The sequence below is a fragment of the Dipodomys merriami genome, unplaced genomic scaffold (assembly GCF_024711535.1).
Source record: "Dipodomys merriami isolate MVZ:Mamm:240054 unplaced genomic scaffold, mDipMer1.0.p SCAF_45, whole genome shotgun sequence".
Classification (NCBI taxonomy): Eukaryota; Metazoa; Chordata; class Mammalia; order Rodentia; family Heteromyidae; genus Dipodomys; species Dipodomys merriami.
In genome coordinates this window covers 10,941,195-10,953,341 of record NW_027206013.1, presented here as the reverse complement: position 1 = coordinate 10,953,341, position 12,147 = coordinate 10,941,195, and the positions used below count along the sequence as shown (strand labels likewise).

Below are 12,147 nucleotides of genomic sequence, written 5' to 3'. Positions count from 1 at the left end.
AGCTTGACATTCAGATCACAGCCCTTCCCTCAGATCCCAGAGGAAAACTGAAACCCCATGGTGGGTGGTGTAGGGCCTGACATGCAGAGGAGAGCAATGATGGAGGACATGGATTTGGAATCCTTTGATTTAATTCTACTTGACGGGCTTGCGATTTTTAGCAGTCTCTCAGATGTTCTCAGCTGGACCAGGAGGGCCATAGAGGGTGGGGCAGGAGTCCTGGGCCATCATCTCCCTGGCTGACCCCCAGGAGCCCTCATCCTGCCACACAAAGTCCTCCTTTCTCCCTCCCTCCCACCCACTTGGGGCGGCCAAGTGAACAGCGGAATACCAAGTAATTAAGCTGGCGTGCACCATCCGGGCGCCCGGGAACACTGTGGAGTTTCCCTTTTATGTTTATAGCAATTGTATGAAAATGTGCAACATGGAGCGGCACCAGCTGACAAATGAGACGAAACAGACAGGATTCCGGGCCAGCTTTTTTCCAGGCCTGATTGGCATTAATTGTGAGCGTTTACAAAGCACAACTCGGCGCCTGACATTTGCTTCAAGCGAACGTTTCCTTCTAATAGTTTTAATGATTACAATGGGAGCTGGTGATCACCACTGGGAGGGGAACTGGCTGCCTGGTGCTGGGCCTATGCTCCCCCAGGTTCCAGGGGATGGAGCCCTGGACCCTGCTTCCCTGCTAACTGTGGTGGAAGGGCTGTGCCAAGTGCCTGGTCCTGGGCCACCAGACCATGAAGCTGGCAAGGAAACCCACAGGCGCAGACCTGGGAGACGCAGGGGGAGGCAGGGAGAGAGGAGACCAGGCCCTTGACCTGCTTTGAGGTGGGAGGGCCCCAGTTACCTCATCTGTACTGCAAGGGCTGGCTGCTGGGTTTTGGTTTTGCTGTGTGACCTTGGCTAAGTCCCTTCCCAGCTCTGGTCCTGAACATATTAACCTGTAACCATGAGGGCAAGAACTTGGACAGCTGGAGTCACTCAGACCAAGGTTCTGCTCCTAGCTCCGGCCTGTCTTCAGCTGCATACACTTGGGGAGACTCCGTTAACCTTGTGGGGCCTCAGTTTACCTTGCCTGTAGAATGGGGTTTGGATGCCCCAGGCTGTGCAGTGGGTTCTAGACTCCAATGAGAAAGGCAGTAACAACCTGAATTCCAGCTCCTTCCTCAATCCGGTGAATACAGTTCCTCCCTCAGGACCACACATTCTAGACATCTGTTGACTGCCGAGGACACCAGAGAACAAAGCAAAGTCCCTTCCTTCTGAAGCTCACAGCCCCACAGTGAAGAGAAGTGACAGAAATGCACTTCCTGTGCTCCAGTGACCTTATCCCCAATCTGCAGTGTGAAGCCACCCAGCTGAGGCATGGAGGCACAGGAATCCTCAGTGCTGAGCCGGTCAGGGCATCAGGACAGCAGTGCTGCCAGGAGGAGAGAGGGCAAGCCTGGGGCGGCTCACCAAGCTGGCTTCCCGTTCCAGGACTAGAACTGGGAGGGAAAGTGCCTTGTCGGAAGCCCCCAACACTACCACACTCATTCCTGCACACAGTGAGTGGTGCTTGAAGCTACACCACAGCACCTGCCAGGTGGCTGGGAAAGGCAGCCCCCCAAGGCCTAGGAGAAGCCTGTGGGTTAAGGCCAGCCCACAGTCTGCTGAGACTCCAGCACCCTCTATGAAGACAGGTCCTGCTTCTGGGAACGCCCACCCTGCAGAAAGCCCCCAAGATGTGTCCCAACTCCTTAGAGTTGGTTTGGGACTGGAGTGGGGAGAAAAAAAAGAAGAAGAAAAAGGGAAGCTTTTGTTTTTTTTCCTTTTTTTGCATATGGTGGCACAGATGGGCCCATGATCCATAAAAACTGTTTGCAATTAAACTCCCACTTTGCATGGCTGGCTCTGTCGGTTGTCTGAACCACAGTGTGGGGTTCCATACTGACAAGGGGAGCCATGGGATGGGGGGGGAGGGCACAGGCAGTGGGCTTGGGGCCAAGGATGGTGAGGTGCTGAGGGGGCTCAGCCAACTTCCTCTCTGGACATTGGCCTTCACCAGGAGTTGGAGAACAGAGCCAGGCAGCTGGAGTGGGGCTTGGCAGGGCCTCCCTGCCCTGGCCAGCACAGTGCCAGGTACCTGGGCAGCGAGGTAACAAAGGTGCTTTGCAGCATATGAGCACTCTGAGCAGGTGGGTGGTGTGGGCCATGATGGGGTCCACCAGGCCTAGGGCAACAGCAGGTGCAGGGCTGAGGAGCCAGAACCTCTTGGCCCAGTTGGCAGAAGAGATGGAAAGTATTGCCAGGAAGGACTGCCAAGGGCCAGAACTGGTTCCTTCTTCACCCATAGAGGAATTAGCCCAGCCTATGTCCCTTTGAAAGCAGACAGAGAATTCAAAGCAGGCACTAAGCATCTCCCAAGGACTTGAGCATCCCCTGCCAACCCTACAGACTCTCATCCAAGAGCTTCTAGAGTGAGGACAAGGGGCCTGCATGCCTCCCACTCTCCCCCTGCTCAAAATGCCAGCTTGCTGCCCCAGCTGCTTCTCGAGGCTGCTTCTTGTTTGGGTTAACGAATGCATCGTTTGGCTTGGGAAAATCCTGAGATCGCTAATAATTGTTCCCTGATGAAAAGAAGTACGGCCCTGATACCCCTGAACCCCACCCCCTCTACGCAGGGAGAGAAGTCATAAAAATAGCTTGTTATCTCACCTATTGAGGCTCCGACTGGATGTTACTGCTAATTGGGTATAACATCCTTGTCTTGTTCTCTCAGAAGCTAAATCAAGAAAGCGCCACTGCTGCGAACTAATTATATCTCCGGCCTGCAGCCTGCAGCTTGTCTCTCCCTTTATTGAGTTAAAAAATGGTCACGAACCTTCATCTTTCATCCCTCCAAGCGCTGGGCCCACACTGCCCGCCAGGCATGGCTGGTGAAGCGAAGACAACCCAGCAGGAAGGACTAGGAGGGGGTCTTAAGGACAGGCAGCAGGGTCAGGAGGATGGGAGGACCCCTGCCCAAGGTACCTTCCCGGTCCCCTCCCCTGCTGCTCCCTGTCAGGCCTGATGTTCAACCTACCCTGGAGAGAGGGACTCTGGTCTCTCTCCTTGCAGGTAGACCCTTGGGAAGGTCAGAAACAACATTTCAGTCGAGTGAACATTCATTCATTTACTCATTCAACAAACACTTCTTGGATGCCTACCTACTATGTGCCAGGCACTGTCCTAGGCCAAACTTTCCAGCAGACCAGAGGCAGATAGCTCTAAGCGTTCTCAGCCAGGGTTCATAGAAATGCTGGATTTGGCTTAGAGAACTCTGTTGGCTCCCTACTGTTGGGAAGCAAAGTCCAAAAGCCAAGACCAGCCCAGTTCCTTCTGCAGCCATGCCCCAGCATACACTGATCTCTCACCAAGAACACTTGCTTGCCTAAGACAGGCTGTTCCACTCAGTCTGTCAGAAACTCACCAACTCTTAAGGCCCCAAAACACCGCCTGGCTCAGGAAGCTTGCCACCCCCTAGGCTACAGACTTTGAGACCTGAGTTCAAATGCCAGTTCAGCTACTTGGCAAACACATACAGCTATGCTAACTGCATGGAGCCCCTCTTTCTTCATCTCTAAAATGGCTAAGACTTCTCCCTAGAGAAGGTACCCTGAAGACGGTCAAGAGTGCCCCTGAAGGACCTAGCTCCCGATAAATACTAACTGAAAAGTTCCAGGCTGTAGGTGTTCGGGGATTTATACAGATGGCTATGACTCTGGGAGCTGGAAGAAGGCAATTGAATCACACTTAAATGTGTTCTTCATGGCTGAAGAACAACCCATAGCCTCAGAGAAGGTCCCACTGGGTCCCTAGCCTCAGAACCACATGGAGATGGCAGAGAAACCCCTGAGCTCAATCAAGGCCACGCAACCACCAGTTTCAGCTCATCGGCCCCGATGATTGATTGATGATGTCTGCCCATAGCCCTGGCAAGAACCCAAGGTCAGGGGAGGAACTCAGCAGGGGAAGAGGGCAGCAATTGATTGGCAATGTCTGCCAAGGGCACAGTGGTAGAAGGCAAGCCAGACCTGCCACTGATTTACCATCCTTGACATTTCACGAAGGACACAGCTCTGTCTGAGTTGAAGTGGGGTGGGAGACGACTTGTTCAAGGTCATGCAGTGCATAAAGGAGTCAGCCTGCCCAGAATAGGGTCCTGTAGTTCCTGCCCAAGGATTTCCCAAAGTAGCCTTGCCCAGCCCAGAACCCCCACAGAAGGAGAGGCAAACACTCTGGTGGATAATTAAGGGGGCTCTGTCCACCTGCTATGTTCTCACAGCAGGCGAGCCTCAATTTCCTCATCTATAAAACAAGAATTAAACAAAACAAAACACCCTTCACAAAATGGCCCTTTCTATGATTTAGATTAAATGAGAGAAACAAAGGCCAAAGGAGGAGGCCCAGTCCAGCACACAGTAGGTGTCAACAGTGTCCTGGGATTCTCACAATTGGCAAAAAATGTTTAAAAGTGCAAAACGCCAGCAATTGCTGTGTCACCCCCTCCAGGGAACCCTCCCTGGTTACCCTGGCTGCAAGTCAGTTTCCACCTCTGATTTCCCAGCAGGCTTTGAGAGACCCAAGGCCCTCAAGAGCAGGGCCTTCCTCTGTTGTGTTCACTGCTGTGGGACACAGTAGCATCCTGCTCCTGAGGTGGTGGCTGCACACTGAGAATCCCTCTGTTTTGGCAACGGACCCGCTCTGCTGCTCCATGTCAGAGATGTCTCCCTGGGCGCCTGCCACCTGTCAAGGTAACTGGGGCCTGTTCATCTTTGTGTCCTGAGCACCTGGCAGGGAGCCTGGTAGTAAATGAATACATGAATAAAGAGCAAAAATAGCCATTTCTGTCTTCTTCTTACTCTAGCTACTCCCTGGCTCAATGGACTTGGGCCCATCTGACAGATGAGGAGACTGAGACTGGGAGTCCCTACCACCTCTGCTTCCTCCAGTAGATTCAGGTAACAAATCTTGGAAAAGACAGCTAGTGGCTGGACCTCTTTCTCCAAGGGCGTCCCCTCTTCCCAGAGACTGCTCATTAACCCTTTGTCCCTGGGAACTTGTTCACAGCCAGCACCACCCCCCCTGCCCCCCTCCACCATCCAGGCCTTTACTCTGGTGCTCTTGGTACAATAGCAGGCCCTCCCAGAATCCAAAACAGCTGCTACAGCCTGGACTGAGGCTTGCTGTGGGGCCAGGGTGACTCGCCAGGGCCTGAACCTGGCTCTTTAATGTCTCAGGAGCTGAGCAAGCCTCTCCTTCCTCACTATCCCCACAACACACAGGAGTACTATTCTCATGCAATCTTCCCATCTATAAGAAAATCTCCCTCTTGAATGAGGCAATCAAGGCCCAGAGGAGTAAAGTGATGTATCTGAGGACACACAGCCACTAACAGTATAGGATCCCAGGTTCTAAACCAGGCAGTTCAAGATCCCAAGCTCCCTGCCAACCTTAACAGGTCCCAATCACCCCTTCCCCTCAGTCAGCATTGACTCCAGTCTTTCCTGCATTCAAGGTTCCCCAACACTCTCCTAAGTTTATCTCCCTTTCATCTCTGCCCAGTTACAAGCTCCCTATCTTAACTGGTCCTAACCTCCCTCAGCCGGCAGCATTGCCACTTGCTGGGGCTGGACAGATGCACTTGGTCCTAGCTCCTGTTAGAAGCCCTTCAGGAACAGCTATGGGTTTTCCCCCGTTGGGTCTCCCCTCCCTCCTTTGCAGAGGGCTTTCCATGAAGCTTTGGGCCCACCATTCCAAAAGAGTTTTGCCACTTCATAGTAACCAAACCATACTGGATGCGCTGGCCTAGGCTGGTGCAGGTGTTCCGATGAGGGGCGGGGGTAAGCTGGAATCCTAGGCTTTTCACTCTCTCTCCTCCCTGCCTATACCACCTCTCTCACCCCAGCCTCTGGCCACCTACAGATCCCTCTCCTACTACTCCTTAGTTGGGCAACCCTTGACAGGCATCTTCTCTGTGTCCCCACGTCCTCCTTGGTAAAATGAGGTTTATGTCTTAGGTACTAGAAGGTACTAGAAGGTACTAGACCAAGGTCCCCCGCTCACTATTATTTGTCTGTTCCCCACCTATGTGATCAGTGCATGAGTTAGGGTCCCATGGACCCAGAAGCTGGGCATCTGTTTGGTTGTGTGGCTCTGGGCAGGTGGCTCTCTGCCTAGGCCTCCATTTCCCCATCTCTGAAATGGTACTAACTCCGCCCACCGGAATGAAAGCTCCCCTGCAGCCGGCTGGTCTTTTGTTTGAGGCACTCACTAGCTACTTCTCAACTAGAGAATTCAGGGTCCAGGTGGAAGGAGCCCATTCTCCCCCCACTCCACAGTGCCTTCACCCCCCCTTGCCTTCACCCCCCCCTCCCAGCCCGGGCAGACTAAAATAGTCATTAGGCAGATTTCAGAAGATGTCAGTAGCTTATAATTATAGTCGACATCCTTCTGAGATAAAAGTGATTACCTTGGATGCAAATCACTTAGCAACCAATCAGGGCGGCAGGCGGCGCCGGCGGAGGTGACCGGCCAGCGGCGCAGCCCTCCTCCCTCCGCTGGCCGAGCCTCACAGGCCGCGAGGGAGAGCGCACAATGGCTCTTGACACTCAAATGGGTTAACACAATAAAGGCGGCTCTGGCCGCTGCTGGGGGAGAGCAGCAATTCCCGGCCCGCAGGAGGTAATAAAGCGGCCCTTTTGTGCGCTCCCTCCGTTCTCACCCCCGCCCAGCCCCGAGGAATCGCTGGCTGATTGAATTACAGTTCATGAATATGAGCGGCTTGCCTGCTTCCTCTGGCTGGGAGGAGATGGGAAAGCAAAGGGGCAGAAAAGAGGTTGGGGAGGAGACCCTGGCCGAGCCCCAGGCCCTGGAGCACAGCTGCTTGGGGGTCAGAAGTGCCTTCCTGTCACACTGTATCCAGAACTGGGTCTGTAGCCACCCTGTCTAGAAAATAAGGCTGAGTTAGGTTTGAAATTGCATTTACCCAGAGCTTACTGTATGTCCTCATCCAGTAGACCCCGGGGAAGTGGGGGCTACTAGCAGCTTTCTTACAAATGGGGAAATGGCCGGAAGGAAATCTGGAGAGCCTCAGTTTCTCATCAGGGGGCATAAGCAACCACAGCAACCTTAAAGTTGCCTGGCCTAGGCACAGTAAGCTTAGGTGGAATTAGACATGGGAGGAGGATTACTGTGGTGGGAGAAGGGAGCCAGCCTTTCCAAAAGAACCCTTCTCTTGGGGCTGGGAAGGTGGCTCAGTGGTAGAGCGCTTGCCTTGCATGCACGAGGCCCTGGGTTCGATTCCTCAGCACCACATAAGCAAAAAGAAAAAAGCTGGAAGTGGTGCTGTGGCTCGAGTGGTAGAGCGCTAGCCTTGAGCTGAAGAGCTGAGGGACAGCGCCCAGGCCCAGAGTTCAGGCCCCACGACCAGACCCCCCCCCCAAAAAAAAGAAAAAGAACCCTTCTCTTTGACCAGAAAGGATATCCAGGGTGCTCTCACTGGATTGTCTCCCTGTCACCTGAGGCTCCCTGGCACAGTCACCTCAGGGCCACTTGGCCCCATTTCACCACAGCAGACGCAAGGCCCCACAGACATCTCTGACCCACTTGGTGCTGCTCCCACTGCCTGGCTGGCTCTTCTTACTCCTCTGCCCATGTGTCCCTAACTTGTCCTTTACAAGGGTCACATGGCCCTGTCCCCCAGGCCCTTCCTGACCTGGTACTGGGTCAGGAGCCCATGCCACTCTATATTCTGGCCTTTGAATTAGCTAGGCACTCATCCAGAGTCCCTGGATGGCTGAAGGCAGCCTCATCACCCCTCCAAGCAAGTCCAGGGGGATAGGCAGATGACAAACCAGGCAGGAGTGACACTGTCCTTAATATTTCCTGTAAGTAATGCTGGGATTCAAATGTGGGCTTTGGCACAGACAAGGCAGGCTCCCTTCATAGCCTACAATCCCGGAATTTTGCAGTAAAGACCTGTCCAACAAGCAAGAGGGGAAGGTCCCAGAGATTCTGAAGCCAGGGCTATTAAGGCCAAACTTCCACAGCTGCCTAGCTGAGCACCTTGCTAACCATTACTTCCTCAGTGTGAGCCTCAGCTTTCTCATCTGCAAAATGGCCACCGTTTTTGAGCCACTTGAAGAATAAAGGCACTGCAAGGCACACAGGGAGATGCCGGGTAAGCTGGCACTCTCCTGCCTGTGTCTGGCGCCAACTGCCAAGCCCAGGGAGCGGAGGGAAGGGAACAGCAGGAGTTGCCCAATTCTGACAGCCTTTCCCTCCGCCTTGGCTGAGAAAGTGTAAATACTGTGTTTGTGGATCTCTGGCGAGCATTCCAAGAGTTTGTTTCTAAACTGGGAAGCGTGGAGAGGCAGTGCAAACAGCCCCGGCCCACACCTCCCAGCTCTCCCCCAATCTGCTGCTGCTCTGCTGTCCTCGGAAGCTTGTGTGTTTAACAACACTATTTCAGCTAGAAACACCATCTCCCTGCCAAGCCCCCAAAGCAGCTTCTGTGGTATTTACTGACCTGTTCATCTAGCTAGAGAGTCTGGGAGGAGAAGAAGAAAAATGCTGGCTGCACAGACACCAGGACCTGGCTTCCAGAATGGCCCCACACGCTCTTCCCTGAGCTCAACCTAGCCCACACTGCAGAAGCAATGACAGAGTACTTGAGCCTTTTCCTAGAAACGTGATCCAGCAGTCTTACCCACATCTGACGCTGGCAGTCAATGCTGGAAGGGACTTAGAAATAGTACCCAGGGACCAGAAACAGGGTGCTGCTTGGGGCTTCTCTGGAGTTCACATGGTATAGGACCAGTGCTGGCCTCTGGTGAGGAAAAAGGATTTAATGTCTCTGCCCATCAAAGCTGGGCCCTGGCAGAAACCTTTATTCAGACCTTGCGCTGATTTGCCCTTCATCCATTTAATAAGCATCAATCACACTGTGCATGTCAAAACCATCTGTAACTCCACAAGGAGAATGGCACAGGCAGGAGCGGAGGTTGGGCCAAGGCCCCTCACCTCAGGTTCAATGGCAGGGGCCTCCCCTAGACTTAAGAGTACAGCAGCAGCAGCAGCAGCAGCAGCAGCAGCAGCAGCTCCTCTCATCATCTCTAGCTGGGGGCAGAGAATTCACATGTGTGGGCAGAGAATTCACATGCTCCTGAGCAGAAGTAGCCTGTTTGAAGGCTGACAGCTCACATCACTGGGGCCCTAGGCTAGGTATATGGTAAAGTTCAAGGAGGTCTCTTTAGTATCCCATGTTAAAGTAGGTCATTGCTCTGTCTGGGAGTTCAAGCTCCCTATACACTCTGCTGGGCTATATGGCAAAGTTCTGAACACCTGTCCTTGGGGGAAGGAGCACCAGCAGGGACAGCTGGTGCTGCCTCCCTCCCTGCACTTTGCCAGGCCGCTGGGGATTTAGGTCAGAAGACTGTAGTAAGAGAGTTTGGGGGGGAGGGGGAGGGGGAGGAAAAAAGTTGGCAGTTACCCTTCCACTAGCCAAAAAAGCACCCAGCCCTATTCTCTCAGGTACTGGGGTCAAGACCAGCTGCAACCCCCAGTGACATCAGAGGCCGGGCAGTGATGTCACGTGACAGGCCCATGGGGAACACACAGTACCACAGGATCCTCCTGTAAGTTATTGGTGGGAATCTGGGCTGGAATGGAGAGAGTCCTGCTATGTGTAACTGGGACTCGGAGAGCACAAACTTCTCAACCTTTGCCACCTGTGTGTCCCAGACACCAGATCACCTCTCGGAACCAGGGCCCTCTCTAAGCAATCCGAGGTTGCCTTGGAGATCCCCAATGCTGTCCCACCCAGGGTGCTCCCAGTGAATTTCCAGACAACAGAGCCACCACCTTTGTCTGTTAGCTTTACCGGTGGGGTGACCTTTAACTCCCTGGCATTGGCCCTGCCCAAAGCACCACGGAAATGGCCACCGGGGATCCCCACCGTCCACTCCAGCCCTCTGGCTAGTCCGACCAAGTTGTGTGCAGGCGGGGAAGGAGTGGACACGGAAGACTGCTGCCTCGGGGCGCCTCTTTCTGTCCAGTCCAGGCCGCCCACACGCCAGAGAGTGTCCCCCAACTGCAGATCGGAATCCCCCCCGCACCGCGCAACTCACCGATTCAGCCAGGCCGTGCAAGGGCACCAGGTCTCAGAGGCCACGACGCTGCCCCGGGCGGGTCGCAGCCATGCAGGGGTGGGCAGAGGCTGTCCGAGGAAGCCCCCTCCGGGGGCCGATGCTTCTCTCCGGGTGGGAAGGGTTGCAGTCCGTGCGAGCGATCCCGGCGCCGAGACGCGCCGTCCCAGGTCGGGGGTGGGGTGGGGGTGGGGCTCCTCGGTTCAGCGAGGGTCGCGCGCGTCCGGGGCCCGGGCAGGGCTGGCGCTCAGGGGGTGCATCCTTGCCCAAGCCAGCGCTCGACGCGGCCGGCGGGAGGCGCTGCGCCTCCCCTCGGGGCCCCGCTTACGGCTGCGGCTCGGCCCGCGCCGCTCCCAGGGCGGCCTCTCCGTCAGCGTGGGGAGCCCGGCGGCCGCGGCCCGTCTCGCCAGCCCCAGCTGCAGCGGGTCTTTGTTGCTGTTTCTCGCCCGCCCGCTCCGCCGGCTCGCGGCCCCCGGGCTGGCCCGGGGTGTGGGGTGCAGAATCGTCTCCTCCGGAGGCTGCGCGCACCTGCTGCGGCCCCAGCTGCGGGTCGGGCACGCACCGGCCCCCGCAGGTTGCGAAGAGCAGCGGCGAGAATGCGCCGGCCCCTCCTCCTCCTCCTCCTCCTCCTCCTCCTCGCGCTGCCGCTCCGCGCCGCGGGCGTGGGGGAGGGGAGGCCGGCGAGCGCCGCGGCCGCCGCGGCGGAGGCACCGGCGGGGACGCCGCCTCCGGGGCCTCGCGCCCGGGGAGGGCCGGTCCCGGCGGCGCGGCGCGGACGCGGGGACGCCCGCGGGTCGGCGCGCCGGTCGTGTGCGCTCGAGGACTGCAGCAGGAGCGGCGCGCACGGGGCTCTCACGCGCTCATGGCCCCGGGCGGCGTGCGGGGACTCTCGGGGCCGTCTTGTGTCGCCTGGCGTGCGCGGGCGCCTCGGCCTCGCCTCCGGATCCGGGTACCGCGCCCCTCCGGTCGCGGGCCCGGCTCTCCGGCTCTGCGGCTCTCCGGGCCGGCGCCGCGCAGCGTCTCCGCCGAGCCGCCAGCCCGACCGTCCTGCCCGTTGCTCCGCTCCAGCCCGACTGACAGGCGCGAGCGGCCGCAGCCGCCGCTGCGTCTCGATCCCCGCCCGCCCCTCGCCACTCGGCCCAATCAGCGGCGGGCGAGAGGCGGTTACCAGGGTGACGCGGCGCCGCGTCTATTAGGGGGCGGGGCCGGGGGCCGCCACGCGCGCTTTTCGCGGCAAAATTCAAAGGCCGGCAGGGCGGCTCTCCAACCTCCTCCCCCCGCCCCCCCAGTTCGGAACGAGGCGGGGCTGGCCTCTGGAGGACTGCAACTCCCGGCATGCCGCGCGCCTGAGGCGAGCGGAGAGACCCGGACTGGAGGCGCAGGCCATGCTGGTACTTGTAGTCCCTTTGTCAGGGCCCGAAGGGTGGAAAAAGTAGTTCTGTACTGAGCCTATGTTTGGGGTAAGATACCGTGCTAAGTGTACTGTCTGCATTGTTTCACTTAATCTTGGGCCAAGCCCATGACCAATCTTGAAAGTAATAAAAAGGAAAGAGTTGCAGGTGTGTGAAGCTCAGGGTTCAATCCCCAGTACCTAAAATGAAGCAAGCAACAACAACCACAACAAAAAGGAATGGCTCACACCTGTAATCCTAACAACTCAGGACTGTAGTTCAAGGTCAAAAGCAAAATAGTGATACCCTGTCACAAGCCAGCTATAGGATTACACCTCTGTGATCCCAGCTAATTGGGAGGGAAAAGGCAAAAAGCAAAAGTAAGATCCTTTTTTTTAAAATAACTAAATAATTTTTAAAAGGGCTGGGAGTGAAACTCAAGTGGAAGTATGCTTCCTTAATGTTAGAGTTCTGAGTTCAGACTCCAGCATTGCAAAACAAAACAAAAACAGTAGCTAGCACAGTTACATAGTACCTTATTTACCTAAGGTATTATGGCCCACAGGAGAAACTCAGGTTAAGAA

At 56.0% G+C, this 12,147-nt stretch overlaps 1 protein-coding gene across 1 annotated transcript in view; it reads right to left on the bottom strand.

Annotated features, from left to right (window-relative positions):
- The window catches only part of LOC138808443 (protein FAM222A-like), a 44,383-nt gene extending 33,626 nt beyond the window's left edge, over window positions 1-10,757 (bottom strand). The window contains exon 1 of the mRNA XM_069994685.1: window positions 10,155-10,757. The gene's annotated coding sequence lies outside the window, so the exon portion shown is untranslated. The remainder of the gene's footprint in view (window positions 1-10,154) is intronic.
- Between the last annotated feature and the right edge of the window lie 1,390 nt (window positions 10,758-12,147).